The following is a 19,682-nucleotide window of genomic DNA, read 5'->3' on the forward strand; positions in this document are numbered from 1 at the left end:
AAAACAGTTATGGATTTAGACACTAATCCAACAAAGAGTGCTCGCCGCTGAGCATTGATTGGTTGAGTTGTAGGGCGTCTCTACTTCATCCCAGAGACCATAGTAGACTACCCGTCATGAGTAGGATTCGTCCTAGTCACACTTTGATGTAGACTAGGTTTTGGATATGTGTTGGTACTATCCCTTTTCTATTTCCTGTATGTAGGACCGACCCTACGTCTAAGTGACTACACTATTCAGAGGGTTGTTATGCTGCAAGAGTTTTTCTTCGATATACTTTAGACCTTTTAGAGGTCAATTTTCTCAAAAACATGTACTAGTATCTTATCATTAATGAAATAAAAATGTGTTTTATTTTATTGGATGTTGTTATCTGCTATGTTTTCTCTTTTCAATATTATTTGGCTTAATAAAGTTTCAATTATAAGTACAAACTAATCACAGTAACAATTAGAAATAAAGGAATTCTATTACAATAATGACTGAGACATAATTCATATTAAAACTAATCGTCATTCCACGTTGTGAGAGAAAATGCCACCCCAAAGATACAACAGGCACGAGAACAATACTATGGTGCCACCACCACCGTCGCCTCCCCCGCAAACGGATATTGCAGTGTTCCAAGCTGTAGTGACCGCTGTTTTGGCTATTGTGGTAGCCCAGATAAGTAGTAGAAACAATAGAGGTGGAAATGGAACAAACAGTTCCAGTCAAAGTGAAAACCAAGGGCACTCAAGGGAATGTACTTATAAGGAATTTGAAAACTTCACGCCAAAGCCATTCAACGGGAGCGGTGGTGTCGTTGCTCTGATGCGATGGTTCAAAAAGATGGAATCAGTATTTGAAATATACGCATGCCCTGAGGAGAGCGAAATAAAATTTACAACCTGTAGTTTTTCTGATAGGGCCCTTTCATGTTCGAATGACCACATCAAAGCTCTAACACTCCGAGTAGCAAAATCGATGGGCTGGGAGAATCTCAAAATCTTGATGCTCGAAGAGTACTGCCTTAGGGGTGAAGTGCAGAAGCTAGAGCATGAGCTTTGGAATCTTACTATGAACGGCTCTGACATCGAAGCTTACACCCCAGGTTTAGCGATCTAGCAATCTTGAGTCCTGGAATGATCAAATCGGAAAGCAAGAAAGTAGAACGTTTCATTTGGGGACTATCTCCCTAAATTCAAGGGAATGTGATTGCTGCAAGTCCCACAACGTTCGACAACGCCAAGCACCTTGCGCAAAAGCTCATTGACCATGGAGTATAAATTGGCATAATGACTCCCGTTACCAAACAGAAATAGGGAAATCATAAAAAAAAGGAAGTTTGGAACCAAAAAGAAGGTCCAACGAACTCAAGAACCCTCTAAGAAGCAACGAATCGTGGCAGCTCACGCCGCTACCACGCCTGCTACACCAGCACCCACTAAGTAGTATGCCGGTAATCTCCCAAAGTGCGACAAGTTCCCCTTTCATCACCATAGAGCCTTCTAGGAGATTCAATGTACAACCTACAACAAGAAAGGACACATTATCCGATACTACAAGGTACCTGCACAACAGGCTGCCCAACCTACTAATGCTGGGGTGAGCCAGACATGTTATGACTGTGGGTGAAACGAGCCACTACAAAAGTAACTATACAAAGACCAACAAACGAAATATTGGGGGAACACATGACAACCCAAAAAAATTTATTTTGTAAAGTCAATTCAATCAACCAAAAGTCAGACTTAATTCTATTTCCTTTTAGCCTCGTTAACGGTCATTCTAATGAGTTCTAAGCCTAGTACACTTAAGGATTGGGTGATTTGAAGTATTAGCTCGATATCAGAAGGCTTCACCCGAACCAGAGAACCAAACACTTGAGGTTTACGGCATCAAACCTAGTTCACGGTCGTGAACTCTCTTCTGGCTGTGATCTTTCCCATTTTTATGTATAGATTTCCCTCACTTCTTTATCATTCTTCACAATCCCAACTCAAGAACTTCCATTCTCTCTCAAGTATCATCAACAATTACTTCCATTTCTCATCCAAGTTGTAAGTGATTCTTCCATTATTTCTTGATATCCTTCTTGATCTAGTACAACCCTATGATTTCATCCATTAATTCACCACCTTTTTCTAGATCTTCAAGATCATCATCTTTCAGCAAGAACACATACTTGTTCTTAGTGGCTGTGAACTCCCAAGGGATCCCAAATCGTAAGTGTTTTCTCATTTATCTTGTTATACTTGAAATTCTACAAGATCCTAGCCTTGATTCTTTAGAATTCATTACCATCATCATAAGCTTGAATTGTTCACGGCCATGAACCCTTCATAGGTCTGCGAACCCTTCATGATTTCATACATGACCGTAAACACACCATGTGTTCTATGCCCTTGAACCCTTCATGTGGCCGTGAACACATTTTCCTTTGGTCGAAAACTCCTTTTGAACAATCACATGTGATTTTAACACTTCATTTCAAGTGTTTCGTAGTCCCTAAGGTAGTTTCCTTTCATCGTAGTTGTTTTAAAAACTAATTGTTGCCTATATATGCCATTATATGTCATTTAGGACTTGTTTGTGCCTCGAGACTTCATTCGTGCAACTTCTCATCCTTAAGCAAATCTTCAATTGAATCAGCCACATAAGGTATTTTCATACCCCTATAATCAATCTTTTAAATGTTTTAAAAGCTTTTAAGGCGGGGGCGGGGGGGGGGGGGGGGGGAATACAGTTTGAACACAATCATAATTTTTTAAATGTTATTTATGATAACCATCATGTTAAAGGATTTCTTATGATTTTATAAGTGACCAAAACCATTTCAAAAACTCATTTTAAGTTATGTTACTTTATTGTTTACAAAACACTATTTTTAAAGTACGAGCATAACTCAGTAGATAATCGAGTCTTTTCTACAAATCAGAGATAGTTCAAAACAAACAGACTAGTAAACTATAGTAGATATACTTTAGGGGTTAGAACATACTATAACAAGAACAGAAAGGAGCAAACTATATCGAGAAAGAGAAAGAACATACTATAAAGAGAAACAGGGAGGAACATACAATAAAAAATAACAGAAGTAACATACAATAACATGAACAATTTAACATTAATCTGAGTCTACTTCACGGCTTAGCAATATACATGTTAGATCGCTTTTTGTAACCAAAGTCTCCTGGAGGGAGAACGGACATTATGTGTATAGATCTATACAGGGTTGACAAGCCCGCATCTGGAGAGTTCGTTACAGTTTGACCAGCAAGACAAGGGGTGACAAATGTCACATCATTTTTGATGCAAGCAGGTCGTCGTGTTGAACACTTCTCGATCAGTATAGTTATAACCACATCACATCTTAACCTTAGTTAACAAACTGGTTTTATAGTAGTTAGTGATTCAGTAATTACTTATACAATATTACTGAATACTTTCATTTTCCCATTACATTCATATAAGTGATCTTCTCAAATAAAAGGTAATGCAAACTATTTTCTAGTAAAAATAGTCTTAAAGTTGGGAAAAATTACAAAAGACAAACAATATAGTCAACTCTTAGTACATTCATTTAGAAAAGGGCCTATAATGCTAACTTTATGATTCCTTCGTAGATACATAAGGGATATATATTAATCGGGTCTGGCAGATAGTAGGATCTGTTCTTTCCGTATCATTTCATGTTCCTTGTTTGGTTGTCGGCTTAGAGCAGATTCACCTACTCTACTATCTATTCGATCTTAGCTATATATATATATATATATATATATATATATATATATATATATATATATATATATATATTCCGTATACACCAAATAATCATAAGGAGTACCAGGTATAAGTCAGGTCATAGTATACAAATTCAATACACCATTTTCTAGTACAAAATGGTACTTTTCAGTTAGAACATTTAGTAGGCTAAACTAGAAACTTATCAATAAAAGGGTTTAATCTATTTTATTAAACTAGTATAACTTAAAGTACCTTTAGTGCTTAATTGTATTATACCTTAGTTTATACATTAGGGTTGTATATAATTAATATCCGATACGTAGTTGGATGTGTGCTTTCCGCCTTACTTCCTGCTCCTTGTTTGGTTGAGGGCTTAGGGTAGATTCACCCATTTAACTGTCCGTTCGATATTAGATTATATATAGCTTGTATAAAGTAAGTAATTATATAAGGAACTATTATGGTCACCATTTTTACTAAGCGAAATATATGATTTTCTTAAAGAATGTTTTCATCAAATATAAAGAACTATTACAGTTAACTCCGTAAGTACTAAATGAATATGTCGAGATTATATATAGTGAATATCTAACAAACAATGGGATGTGTGGTTTCCGCCTCATTCCCTGTTCCTTATTTGGTTGTGGGTTTAGAGCAGATTCACACAATCGATTGTTTGTTTACTCAAAATATTATATAACATGTATCCATTTAGTATTCATAGAAGGAATTGTAGAGTCATTTTTACTTTCATTAATCATATATGGAAATATAGGATTTTCTGGAGGAACAGGCGAACTTTTCTAAAAGAAATCACAACATACTTTATATCACTTAAATACTTATGAATTCACCAGCTTAAATGCTGATCTACTCTTTCAAAATGACTTGTATTCTCAGGAAACTAGTAGACAGGTACGCGTGTTGGGATTCAGAAGAAGGATCATAGTAGCTTCATGTCTTGTTTTGTTATTTACTTTTGGAGTCTATCTTATGTGAATTACATACATTGTAAACACTTTAATATTAATGGAATTGTTGTTTGCTACTTTGATTACTATGATGCATGTGTTGTGATGCTAAACATGACGTCCTCCGCCCTCAAATTTTCGCCATTCCGGTTTGGGGGTGTGACAGATTTGTATTAGAGCATTGTTTATAGTGAACTAAATATATCAACCTATAAAAGATATACAACTATAAATACAATGGGGCTGAAGTGCTCTGGATAATAATATATTTTAAATATATAACATGCACGCTTATACTTATATACATACTAGAACAAGTATCACAAGAAGAATAGAACATAAGTGTTTAAAGGTTGAACACTGCGGTCAAAACTGGACAGTTATGTAATCATATGTGGGATCAATATAGCCTAATCTACAATATTCATTTGAGATGTGACCGACATGTGTTTGGGTGTGATGTAGTGTCGCAACCATCCTAAAACTTACGTAACTCGATTCAATGGAATTCTAGATCAGAACATAAAGTTAAAATACTATGGGAATATTTAATGATACTATAAGACAAAAACATGTTTAAAAAATACGAAGTTCATTACATTAAATTACTATAGGATTATTTTAGGCACTATAAATAACTTATGTGAGAACTTAAAACACCCTTCTGGTAGGTCTATGATTCTGGAGGCTATACTACCAAGGTTTTATATAATTGAGATTTTACAGACTTAGAATTTGTGATCTGTGCTTCAGTTCCTGTTCCTTGTTTGGTTGTGGTTTGGAGTAGGATCACTTATTCGAAGGTCTATTTAATCTTAAATTATATACAACTTGGATACATTGCACAATTATAGGAGAACCTAGTAAGGATCACCCCATAATGTTACACTTAACCTCATAGATTCTTAAGACACTTCCATTGTCGTACGACAAACCCTGGTAAATGTAACCACTCCATCGTACCAGTAAATAGAGGAGTCAAGGAGAAACAAAAAGAGACTCAAGAAGAGATTTTAATGAAATGATCAATCAGATAAACTAAAACGTCTTATGCATCACACGAGTAAATAATAACCTTAATTAACTTGGTGAGCTAGTGATTTCACTACTCACACTACGTGTTAGGATTATTTCTTTTCATGCAGCCAATATCAGTTACTCAATTCACAGAGATTCATTCGAGGATAGCCACTTCTGATTCATAAAATTTATATTATATAGACTTCCTTCATGAATTGTTTCCAGAACCCCATGAAAGTCAAAACTAGATTTACTCAGAAATAGGATAACTTAGTTATTCAGCTTTCGACTTATAACCATTGCTATAGACTTATTCCCGACTCATCTCTGTAATTTTTTTTAGCAAAAGATGCCTCACGGTAGACCTGCAAGGCGTGTAGTCAATGACCCCACAGAGAATCCACCACCACAGTTCGATCTTGCTGCTCTCCAAGCAACGATAGTAGCTGCAGTAACAGCTGCTTTAACCCACATCAGTGAAAGTGTACCAATGGAATTGGTAGCAGTACCCACTTATCAAACCCCGGAGTTACCCACAGACACCACAGGAGTGTTCATACAAGGACTTAATGAAGTGCAAATCCAAATCCTTTAATGGAAATAGGGGACTCATAGCTCTGATGTGATGGTTCGAGAAATTAGATTTGGTCTTCGCAATCGGTTTGTGCCCACAAGGGAGCAAAATTAAGTTTGTTGCCTGTACTTTCTACGACAGGGCCCTAACATGGTGGAATAGCCATGTCAAGTCACTGTCCATATTAGTAGCTAACTCGATAGGTTGGGAAAACCTGAAAGATATGATGTTGGAAGAATACTACCCAAGGGGCGAAGTGCAAAAGTTGGAACAAGACCTATGGGAGCATACCATGGTCGACTCAAACATAGTGCCCTATGCTGACAGGTTTAGCGATCTGGCAGCACTATGCCCTGGGATGGCTACCCCAGAGAGTAAGAAGATAGAAAGGTACATCTGGGGGTTATCTCCCCCTGTTCAAGGAGATGTAGTGTCTTCTAACCCAACTACATTCACTAGCTCCAAACGCCTGGCCAAGCGACTCATTGACCATGGAGTCCACCATGGCGTGGTGGTCCCTGTTCTCGAGTCATCAAAGGGAGGGGACTATAAATGAAACTCGGGGAAAAAAGGAACGAGCAAACAACACAGGACCAACAAATGGTTACTATATACGCTGCCACAACACCTGCTACTCCAGGACCTACTAGTCGATATGCTGGAACTCTCCCAAAGTGTGATGGGTGTAACTACCACCATACCGGAGTATGTCAGGAAATGTAATGCTTGAATTGCCATAGGAAGGGACACACTGCTCGGTTCTACAGGGCACCGGCACAACCAATCTCCCAAGTCCCCAGAGTAGAAGTAAACCAGACCTACTATGGCTGTGGTGAGATAGGACAGTACAAGAGGGACTGCCCGATAACGAAGAACTAAGGAGAGGATGGATGAATTCTGATGATCACCACAGAAGAAACTACCCTGGAGTCCCCAGCGACTAGTGGTACGTCTTTGAAATAATAATTACTTTAAAAATTAATTTATATTTATATAAGATTAAAACTTGGGGAACATTTAAAAGTAATTATAATAACTCACTCGTCAGAACATGTCACAACATTCATAAGAGAACTAAAGATCCGTACAAGTGAGCTATGATGGCTTAGTATGTACATCAGGGTTGTGCATAACTAAGATTTTACAGACTTAGAGTGAGTGATTCCGCCTTACTTCATGTTCCATGTTTGGTTGTGAATTTTAGGGACAGAGTTACTCAATCGACCGTCTTATTCATCTTAGTTATACATAACTTGTATATGGCAGACGATCATAGACGTACCAAGGAGGATCATAATATAGAGTATCGACACTAGTTATCAAAGAATTTTCACTGTTTGTACTCGTTAATCACGGTACGATTGTGGAAGTGGTAATATCATGGAGAAAACAGAAAGCACTAGAAAGTCTACACAGAGTGCATTGTCGAGCACACTCGGGTTACCCATCGTATAACAAACACTTCTTTAAAATCGGCCTAAATTTTGTTTTGGTAAAGATTATGTTGTCATCATGCGTCATGGATTGGTGTGGTCCTTACCATACCAATTTCCTATTTTTCGAAATTCCATCATCTTGACCGTCAAACTCACGAAACCTTCGCCATTCGTAATAGCAACCTGACCTAGACCTCAGTATTGTCTCTTGTATTTTAAACCCTAAAGTACTCATGCGAGGATTACCTTGCTCTCCAAAAACTTACCACCTTATACTCCGTACACCATCCCGAACTACCACTCTTCCAGCAGATCATGTTCAAGCACAGAGGCGAAGGACGAATACAACCCACCTATCACTATTAAGTGTATATGCGAGGGTGGTATATAATTATGATTATGCAGATTTAATATGTATGTTTCTGCCCTATCTCTTGTTCCTTGTTTGGTTGTGGACTTGGGCTAGAGTCGAACATCCGACCGTCATACTAATCTCGATTGTATACGACTTGTATACACAAGGTGATGATAGATAGATCAGGTATGAATCCTATCATGAGCATAAGGGAAAAGTTGCTCAGGTCTACGAGTGAGTATCCTGCCATTCAGAGGAGCACAACCCCAGAAGTACTGCTAAGAAAGCTAATTTCGGGAAGAAATTCCATCTAACGGGGGGATGATGTGACAACCTGAAATTTTTTATCTTGTAAAATCAATTCAATCAACCAAAAGTCTGACTTAATTCTATTTCCTTTTAGCCACGTTAGGGGTCATTCTAATGAGTTCTAAGCCTAGTAAACTTAAGGATTGAGTGATATGAAGTATTAGCTCAAGATTAGAAGGCTTCACCCAAGCCAGAGAACCCAACACTTGAGGTTCACGGCCGCAAACCTAGTTCACGGCCATGAACTCTCTTCTGGTCGTAATCTTTCCCCTTTATGTATAGATTTCGCTCATTTCTTCATCATTCTTCACAATCCCAACTCAATAACTTCCATTCTCTCTCAAGTATCATCAATAATTACTTCCATTTCTCGTCCAAGTTGTAAGTCATTCTTCCATTGTTTCTAGATATCCTTCTTGATCTAGTACAACCCTATGATTTCATCCATGAATTCACCACTTTTGTCAAGATCTTCAAGATCATCATCTTTCACCTAGAACACCAAGAGCACACACTTGTTCTTGGTGGTCGTGAACTCCCAAGGGATCCCTAATCGTAAGTGTTTCATCAGTTATCTTGTTATACTTGAAAGACTACTAGATCCTAGCCTTGATATATTCCGGAGCTTGAAGTGTTCACGGCCGTGAACCCTTCGTAGGGTTGTGAACCCTTCATGAGTTCATAGATAGCCATGAACACACCATGTGTTCTATGGCCTTGAACCCTTCATGTGGACGTGAACACACTTTCCTATGGCCATAAACTCCCTGATAAATCACATGTGATTTTAACACTTCATTTCAAGTGTTTCCTTACCCTAAAGGTAGTTTCCTTGCATGTTAGTTGTTTTAAACACTAATTGCATGCCTATATATATGCCATTATATGTCATTTAGTACTTGTTTGTTCCTCGAGACTTCATTCGTGGAACTTCTCATCCATACGCAAATCATCAATTGAATCACCAACATAAGGTGAGTTCATAACCCTATAATCAATCTTTTAAATGTTTTAAATGCTTTTGGGGTGGGGATACAAGTTGAACACAATGACAATTGTGTAAATGTTATTTGTGATAACCATCATGTTAAAGGATTTCTTATGCTTTTATATGTGATCAAAACCATTTCAAAGACTCTTTTTAAGTTATGTTACTTTATTCTTTATAAAACACCATTTTAAAGTACGAGCGTAACTCAATAGATAATCGAGTCTTTTCTACAAATCAGAGAGAGTTCAAACAAACATACTAGTAAACTATAATTGGTATAGTTTAATTGTTCAGAACATACTATAACAAGAACATAAAGGAACGTACTATAACGAAAAATAGAAAGACCATACTATAAAGAGAAAAAGAGAGGAACATACAATAACAAAGAATACAAGCAACATACAATAACAAGAACAGGATAACATTAATGTGAGTCTACTTCACTGCTCAACAATATACTTGTTAAGTCGTGTTTTGTAACCAAAGTCTCCTGGAGGGACAACGGACGTTGTGTGTATAGATCTATATGGAGTGACAATCCCACATCCCAACTGTTCGCTACAGTTTGGCTGGCAGGCCAACGGGTGACAAATGTCATATCATTTTCGACATCAGCGGGTCGTTGTGTTTACCACTCGTCGATCAGTATGGTTATAACCACATCACATCTAAACCTTAATAAACAAACTGGTTTTAAGGTACTTAGTGACTCAGTAATTACTTATACAATATTACCGAATACTTTCATTTTCCCATTACATTTATATAAGTGATTTTCTCACATACAAGGTAATGCAAACTATTTTCTAGTAAAGATAGTCTTAAACTTGGGAAAACTTACAAAAGACAAACAGTACATTCGAGTCTTAGTACATTCATTTAAATAAGGGCCTATAATTCTAATTTTATGATTCCTTAGTAGATAAATCAGGGATATATTTATTAATCGGGTCCGGCGGACAGTAGGATCTGTGCTTTCCGCTTCATTTCCTGTTCGTTGGTTGGTTGTGGACTTAGAGTAGATTCACCCAATCTACTATCTATTCGATCTTAGCTATATATATTCCACATACACCAAGTAATCAGAAGGAGGACCAGGTATGGATCAGGTCATAGTATAAAAATTCATTACACCGTTTTCTAGTACAAAAACACACTTTTCAGTTCGAAAATTTAGTAGTCTAAACTAGAAACTTATCAATAATAGGTTTTAATCCATTTTATTAAACCAGTATAACTTAAAGGACCTTTAGTGGTTAATTCTATAATACCTTAGTTTATACATCAGGGTTATATATAATTAATATCCGATAGGCAGTTGGATGTGTGCTTTCCGCCTTACTTCCTGCTCCCTGTTTGGTTGTGGGCTTATGGTAGATTCACCCATTTAACTATTTGTTCGATATTAGATTATATATACCTTGTATAAACTAAGTGATTATAGAAGGAACTATTGTGGTCACCATTTTTACTAAAGGAAATATATGATTTTCTTAAAGAATGTTTTCATCAAATATAAAGAACTATTATAGTTAACTCTGTAAGTACCAAATGAATACGTCAGGGTTATATACAGTGAAGATCTAACAAACAATGGGATGTGTAGCTTCTACCTCATTCCATGTTCCTTGTTTGGTTGTGGGCTTTAAGCAGATTCAAACAATCGATTTTCTGTATACTCTAAATTGTATATAACTTGTATCCATTTAGTTCTCATAGAAGGAATTATAGAGTCATTTTTACTTTCATTCATAATATCAGAAAATACAGGATTTTCTGGAGGAACAGGCAAACTTTTCTAAACGAACTTACAACATACTTTACATCACTTAAAAACTTATGAAGTCACTAGCTTAAATGTTGATCTACTCTTTCAAAATAACTTGTATTCTCATGAAACTAGTAGATAGGTACACACGCTGGGATTCAGAAGATGGAGCATAGTAGCTTCATGTCTTGTTTTGTTATTTACTTTTGGAGTCTATCTTATGTGAACCACATACTTTGTAAACACTTTAATGTTAATACAATGGTTTTTTGCTACTTTGATTACTATGATGCGTGTGTTGTGATACTAAACATGACGTCCTCCAGCCCTGAATGTTTCCGCCGTTCCGGTTTGGGGTGTGACAGAATAGGAAAAGTCCTACCAATAGGACATAAGGAGACAATGAAGGATCCTGCAGTAGTCACCGGTACGTTCCTCCTCAACAACTTTTATGAATTCATTTTATTTGATAGTAGGTCAGAAAGGAGCTTTCTGGGTTATAAGTTTAAACATCTACTTAAACAAAACCCTCAAACAGTAAACCAAACATTTACTGTTGAAATGTCTAACAGAAAAATGAAAACAACAAACGATGTATTTATAGGGTGCACACTAACTTTGAATAATCTATCACACCCCCAAACTAGAACAGTGGAAACATTCGGGGGTGGATGACATCATGTAAAGTATCATAATGGTTGAATAATAGTAAAGAAAGCAAACATAACCATCATATATATAATTAAAAAACATTACATGATTGTAAGTGTTACATTTCTATTATTAGCAATGTTAATTATGGATTTGATTCTTTTTATTTCACTTGTGGTAAATGTCATAATTGACTAAGTGATAAAGAATTCTCACCATCCAATTTTTAATTGGACAAAAACTTGGAGTCATACAATTTGAATTATGCGATGTATGAGAATCTTGATCTTTGGAAGATTATGACCAATTCATTGACAACATATTTTATGTGAGTCAAAGTGAAGGACTAATGAATCTAGTTCATTGATATGGATGGATAAAATCTGCCACAAAGGATGATAACTCCATTCATAATGATTTACTGATCATTGAGTAAACATGGTTATGTTTAGAAGGTTAAGCGTGATTTTGATGCCTTGAAAAGGTTTCAAAGAGTAGGAAAACGAATATGAAGAATCAATTAGGCAGAAAGATAAAAGTTTCTCCAATCTAAAAGGAAAGTAGAGTACTTTAGTATTGCCATTGGTGATCATCTTAATGATTGTGGAACTATATCACCTATGATACTCGAAGAAAATCTTAGTACAATTGTTTGACTAAGAAGAGGAGTCAGATATTGTTAAAATGGTTCCATCGAGAGATGATTCATAATTTGTTTCCAATCATGTTTTAGAGATATTATTTAGTTACTAAACTTTGTATCTTGAAACTTGTACTAATTAGGTTTATAGCACCTCATGAAATGTGGAGTGATAATGTTTTCTTACTCTAACACATTTGGAATTGGAAGTTAGAATGTTTTTGTTAAAACAAAGGATGAACCAAGGCCAATTCCATGAAGTGTTCCTTGTCAAGAATCCACACTAACTTTTAAATATTTTTTTTTCTCATCAAGGAATGTTCCTTTAGAGAGAAACTTATATACCAATAAGTCTATGGGAGTCTTATTGACCTTGAAAATTTAAGAAGTCAATCAAGAATAAACCTTTTAGTTATCAGTAGCACACGACCTGAGGTTGATAACCTATCGTGTTCAGTTGACACATTCTTGTCTCTGTGCACCTTCCAGTTAAGTTGGCAATGCATATGAGTTCTATGCTTCTCACTTAAATACCAAGGCAAAACATCTTTATCAGTTAAAGTACATTGATCAATATGGGTGAGCTACTTAACAATACGGAAGAACTCGTTGGCCCTTGTGCTACCAGATGCAAAGAAATTAAGAATAAATAAAGTTCAATACATGAAAGCTAAATTTGAATTTTTTTTTTTGTCATAAACCTTGTCTTATGATTGTAGGTTCAAAATGAAAGATTCACATGGATGGGAACATGTACACCATTAAAATCTGGATGGCAAAAGTTTTTTCTCTAGTTAATAAAAATGATTATGAGGAAACAATTTCACTAATAGTTTTTTAAAATTTGAAAAGTATCTTTATGGCTAGTGGCTGTGTTAATTGCATTCTCAAATTCGCAATATGATTACGACATCCTTTTTAATAGATCGAATTGTGATAAATGGCAAGGAATTATTTGAACCTTTAGGATATATGGTTAAAAGTTATGGAAGGGTTTCAACACACACATTTGCTATCTAATGAAAGGTGTATAAGCTTGAGAAGTCTAGCTAGAGATTTATCGAAGCATGACGTATCAGAAATCTATACTTTAGTAAGAAAGTCAAGAGTATTGATTTCTAGAAGTCTAATTGATTTCTAAGTACATGTCAAAGCTAGTGGGAGCATAACTGTTGTGCTACAAGGATCATAATTGTTATGCTACTGGGAGCATTATTGTTATGCAAAATGTTGAAAGTTGGCAATACTATTTGTAGGAAACAAAGTTTGCAAATTTGCAAGTTGCAAAGTTTGAAAATTGTTTCTCTATAGAAATGCTTAAGGTAAAGGGCATTCATACTTTGTTTCGAATCTAAATGTTTAGACTGCATAGTTTAATAAAAACTTAATCATGGACATATATAAATATCATGTTGAAATGATTCAACATAAGAAATTTGATATATGGAAATATTATAGCAAGAAACTGAACAAATATCAAGTCTCTATATAAGACATAATGAATTCAGTCTTATTTGCTTCGGAAATTGGATCAATTACAAATGCTATAATATTAACTTGTTCTGATTTATCCAAATCCCTTGGGCATTGGGAGAGAAAAGGACTAGAATTTTGTGTGACGAAAGTTGTTAAGCAACTGTTAAGAATATTCTAAGGTTTTACCAAAAGATTGGTTGCTTGTACACAATTGAAAGTATGGTATTTGTTGGAAGGACCATACTGATATGTTTTAGATTGAGATGATTCTTGATCAGAATTGATGATCATATGGAAATATGGAAATTTTTCCATAGAGAGAGTTGATGATTAAAATCTACATGTGAGTTAGAAACTTTAATGCAAGCACGGTGTTCAAGGAGTGTATCTTGAATCCGAGAATTCTTCTCATGGAATTGTTTGTAGTAACATAGTTCCAATGGAACATTTTGTAATATCATTGGCTAAGTCTCTATGACTTTAAAGATTTGACATCACAGAAGGACAATGCATATAAGGTTAAGATTCTGACACATTTCATAGTGACAAGATTTTGGAATTATGAAATGAGCAACATTGGAAAAGTGTCCAGTCGATCTATTTAAAAAGGAGGGACCATAGAGAGACATAGTATTCATGTTCATAACATGGCATAACCGATGTTTAATTCAAGTGGATAGTTGATTACCTGAAACATTATATAATGGATAAAGTCTTAATTAATATGGTGATTAAATAATAAGATTATTATTTATATTTAATATTCTTGAGACATAGTTAATTATGTTATCGTTATGTTTCACTTTACATGTTTTACTTCCTGAATAAATGGATTATTCAAACATCCACAGTCGCTTGTACTTTTGGAAGTAAGTAGAAAATTAAGATTGTCCTAAACTGGATTGTAGATTGCCTGAAGAGTTTTAGGCATAGCAATAGTATTGCTGGAATGTTCATGATTACTTTCAATATGGGGATTTTGAGTATTGGATAAACCCACGCTCAGAGAATTACTTCATGAATTTATCACGAGTAATTCTGAGACGACAATATCTTATAGTTTTGAAAATTAGACATATGAGTTGTTGTTTACAAGTTAGTTGTTCATTGATAATGTGTAAACGCATCAGTAACTTGATGGTACAAAACGTATTTTTATGCATGATTTGTTGAGTAAATAGTGAAAGCATATAAGTCAAAGTTTATTTGTTCATTTTTCCCTAAGGGAAAAAGCAATATCTTTGGGACCCTTGATGATTTGATGATAACATCTAAAGGTTTGGGCCAAGCCTAGACTAAATTGATGTGTTTAATTGGTAGTCTGATTTCCATCGTCATAAATTAGAAAGCATGAAACAAACCTTGGACAATGAGATTCATTATAATCCATGTCTCATGTATGTATGATATCTTGTAGAACGGAGGAATATTTGATCACCAATCTTAGGACACATAATTGACTGGGTCAGAGTTCGATAGTGGCTTTTGAGAGCTATAACTTGATAATCAGGTTTTGAAGTTATATTGGCGACTATAGTTATTAGACTTATCTAAGTAGAGACAGGTGGACTGGGTGTCTAAGCCCATAATTATAATTGATATATATATATATATATATATATATATATATATATGTATATATGTGTGTGTGTGTATATATATATATATATATATATATATATATATATATATATATACTTAAATTGATAGGACCATAGTCCGTTTGTGTTGCCCTCAAGGCTACCAACTAGACAAGACGATATTTGGAGAGAGAGAGAGAGAGAGAGAGTGTGTGTGAGAGAGAGAAGGGGAGAGAGAGAGAATTTTGATTTAATACTTGCTTAATAAATTGAAATAAATTATTTATTAATATATTATGAGAATAATATATTAATTAGAAATAATAATATTTAATTAGTATTTAGTCATAAATTAATTGGAATTAATTTTGGGATGAAAAAAATTAATTAAAAGTGTAGGGACTGAAGTGTAATTGCTTAATAGTTGAGCAAGAGGCAATCTGAAACCCTCCATAGGTTTGGACAATTTTCTTATAGCCTAAGGGTTCTAAAATATTCTTTGGTAGATAAACAGGAAGGGGGATAAATATTCGGTTTAAGATTATCTTAGATTTAGGCTTATTTAGGGTTTCCAGACTGCACTATAAATAGGGAATTACCCTAAGAATTTCGGCCAACTCTTTCTTTGGAAAACCTAGGCCGAAAATTCTAGCATCTCTCCTCCTTCTCAATTGTCTTCCTTTGCTAGTGTTGGGTGTGAACCATTAGAGGCATGACATTTCTGATGCTTGTTCTCAAGGATTCAAGAACACAAGGTTTTCAATGGTATTACTATATATCAATGAAGGTATGATTCTTCTAACCCTAATGGTGTATTTTATTATATACTAGTGTTCTAGGGTTTATATTTTTTTTGTTCAAAGTTGTATGTTCAATTAGAGAAAACAAAGATCAAAATTATTTAGGGTTGCATGCACACATAAGATTATATGTTTTGCACAAATCCCATCAGATATTGACAATGTCCTTAGAGGAATTAAATCATTCCCAAAAGGAACCTCATGTAGGAGAGATAGGTAGAGAGCTCAACACATTTTAGATCCTTTTTGTGGAGAAGTTTCAACTATAGCCAAATACCTCTTAGGCGCTATTACATTTATGGTTAAACTATGGTTGGGGGAAGATGCCCTTCAATTTCGGCAAATTTTTTTGCCTCTACTCCTCTTACATTGCACTTAAAACTAGACAAGGGAATACGACCTACTACAATAGGCATTATTTTGAGACGTTTGGTTTCTAAGTTGGATTTGAAAGGTCTTAGTAAAGAAATGTCCAAGTATCCATATGATTTTCATTTTGGTTTCGGGGTGTCCTGTGGCGTTGAGGGCATATTACATAACACCAATAAGGTATTGAATGAGCGCCACGATGACCGGTCTCTTTCCACGTTTACCGTGAACTTCTCTAATGCCTTTAACCTTGTTGGCAATTCCACATTACTCGTGAGGTCAAATTCAGGTGCCCTTATATATTCTTATAGGTAGAATTCTTATATGGTCAACCAGCAAGGTTGTATCTAGGAGACACACATATTTGGTCTACTACTAGAGTTCAGCAAGGAGACCCCTTGCAACGACTTCTCTTTGCACTTGTTTTACACCCGCTCGTGCATAATATTAGAGACAATTATAAACTTCTTCACCATGCATCATACCTTCATAATGACACAATTATTGGAGATTTGTAGGAGGTGGCCAAAGTGTTGTGGATCATTAAGGTGATTGTCCCAAAATTGGAAGGCCACCATTGGGGGTGAACCTTCTTGGGGGATCTGTTAGTAGAGATGCTAGTTTCATTAGTAGTTTAGCCAAAAAGAGAGCTGAAATTTTCGTGAAATTGATGTGCCTTCTTCCACAATTGTCTAACCTATAGAGTGAGCTCCTTCTACTTCGGTCTTGTATGTGTATTGCTAAAATTTTCTTTAGCTTGAGGACGTGCCAACACGTTGACATGGAAGAGGCGGTGTTGTTTTTTAACAATGGGTTTTGCGGGACAATTGAGGACATTGTGGTTTGTGGTAGCCCTTTCTTTTACAATGGGTTACACGGGGCGACTAAGGATATTGTGGTTTGGGTTTATACTCGCTAGTACAGGGTGTCGCATATACTTTTGTTGCCTCAAGGGCTCAATCTTAAGTATTGCAAGACCTCATATTATGGGATATCATCATATATGGTATGGATTCTTATTATGTTTGTGCCCTCACTTCAGTTCATAACAAGATTTTAGACATTGACCTTATCATTTTTACTACTAAGGACACTACCCCCCCCCCCCCCAAATCCTATAATTCACTGCCGAGTGCTATTTTTAGTAAAATTATCCAAGATATGGAATTGGTTTTTACACTACGGATCGACAGATACCAGTTTTACCGTGTTTACGTGCACCACATGCTCTAGATTTTATTCTAGTTCTCGCTATAGATAGGTTTGGCCAACATATGTCTCATGTGGAGTATCGTACTATCCTCAGATAGCGACTCATGATCCTAGTATTCTTAGTTGATGAGATATGTTCCGTGTACTGCAATGTATGTTTGGACTCTTTTAGAGATTATGCGGTTCATTATAAAGAACTCTCATGGTTCAAATATATGAACAATATGGTTAAGGTTCTTTTGGTCGACATATTCAAGTGTGACGGGGTTTCCACAAAGAAAGAGGCACGTGTGAATATCTTTATTGACTCGATCGGTAGAAAGAGGTCAACCCTTAAACTGGTTGCCGTTTTTATTTTTGGATAAGTTAGAGGGAAACACGCATGTGTGGATCTTACAGGGGTATCCCTCTCTCGTGAGCTTAAGGGTTGGAGGTTTCACAGCGCGACAAACTGCTTTAAAAGCTGCTACATATAAGGTCACTAAACATGAGAAATTATGCATTGAAAATCAATACGTGCTCATACCATTTCCATTTAATATGTTTGGTTTCTTTACGTTAAATACTGTGTGACTTCTTAATAGAGTACAATGGATCATGCATAATTATATTATATCCCTTTGGATCTGTAGATATAATCTTCATAAAAATTAGTTTTACCATACAAAAATGTTTAACGGCATAACTTGTTGTCGATTTCCCTTCTAACTCGATAAAAGATGATAACTAAGATTGCTAAATTAAAATAATAATAATAATAATAATAATAATGAATTGAATAAATTAAATAATTTTATTTAAATAAAGAGCAATAAAAGACAAAATATAATAAAGACAAAAAAAACAAAAAATTTAAAAAGAGGTACCAATAGAAAAATATTGTTTTGAAACACACTTCTTTGAATAAAAACTACATGCTTTTAATCTAAACATTAAAAAAAATACATGCTTTTAATCTAAACTTTTATTTATTGCAGCAAACCTACCCACGTTGTTTCTTACATATTTATGGTATTGACATATCTACTGCCATATAGTAAGAGTTACAGCAGTTAATTAATAATCGTAAACAACACAATGCTTACTAAACAACACAACGATTCCCCTTAAGCTAAACACGATCGATTTCCAAGTTTACCCCTTAACTGTAATTCCTTACTTATTAATACAACAACGTGTAAAAAATTATTAAACAAAAAAGACCAAAAGAAAACGAGCCAAAACGAGCTTAATAATGAAGCACGACAATATCATATTCAATAGTAGACGACGTCTCATTACGATAAGTCGCGATCCCACGTGCTAGTCGAAAAACCCCAGTACCACCAACAACAGACATTTCACGAAACTGATTCTGGATAGGGTTAGTGCCAAGAATCTGTAGGGTGCTACCATTGAACCTCCCTTGTGTAAAGATAAAGTTCAAGTTCATAAGGAACCCTGGTTTTTCCAACGCTGCTGCACCAGCAATCCCTTGGCCCCTACCAATCCTCCTGGACAGCGGATCCGGCCCAACAGTCATAGGGTTGTCGAACATGAAGCCAAGACCAAATCCGGTGATGCTGGTGAAGGAGATGTTTGATTGGAACACTGGATATGCAGTTCGACCTTGTCCAGCCAGGGCGTCGTGAAAGTAAAAATGTAGGTTTGTGACCTTTTGTTTTTTGAGTGGGAGCTCCTGCTTGAACCAGGTTTGCACTGCTTTTGGCCCTTCAGACACGCTTTGAACCAATGGGATTGCTATCACAATTGTGCATAGCATCAACATCACATGCTCTTTCTTCATTTTATATCAGAA

At 35.6% G+C, this 19,682-nt stretch overlaps 1 pseudogene; it reads right to left on the reverse strand.

Moving 5' to 3' along the window:
* Nucleotides 1–18,815: 18,815 nt before the first annotated feature.
* LOC145008529 (dirigent protein 22 pseudogene) overlaps nt 18,816–19,682 on the reverse strand; it is a 993-nt pseudogene continuing 126 nt past the window's right edge.

This window comes from Lactuca saligna, chromosome 8 (assembly GCF_052625555.1).
Source record: "Lactuca saligna cultivar CGN05327 chromosome 8, ASM5262555v1, whole genome shotgun sequence".
Classification (NCBI taxonomy): Eukaryota; Viridiplantae; Streptophyta; class Magnoliopsida; order Asterales; family Asteraceae; genus Lactuca; species Lactuca saligna.